A 356-nucleotide genomic window follows, 5' to 3' on the forward strand; every position below is an offset into this window, starting at 1 on the left:
GCCTTTGATCGCGTTGGCATGACGGACTTCTTACAAACTTAAGCACTTTCTCCCTTCACTTTATTTCTTTTAATTAAATCCTATCTTGATAACCCGGTCTTTTTCAGTACGCCACAATAATGAATTTTCTACTATCCAAAAAATTAAGGTAGGTGTTCCTCAGGGTAGTGATCTCTCTCTTCTACTTTATAATATCTATACCTCTGATATGCCCACTTCAAATCAAACTCTCCTCGCCATATTTGCTGACAACACAGCAATATTTGCTTCAAATAATGACTCAGACACCGCTTCACACAACTTACAATTGCACTTAAATTTAATTGAGTCTTGGGCAAATAACTGGAAAATTAAAA

Source organism: Acyrthosiphon pisum, chromosome A1, assembly GCF_005508785.2.
Source record: "Acyrthosiphon pisum isolate AL4f chromosome A1, pea_aphid_22Mar2018_4r6ur, whole genome shotgun sequence".
In the NCBI taxonomy this organism is placed as follows: domain Eukaryota; kingdom Metazoa; phylum Arthropoda; class Insecta; order Hemiptera; family Aphididae; genus Acyrthosiphon; species Acyrthosiphon pisum.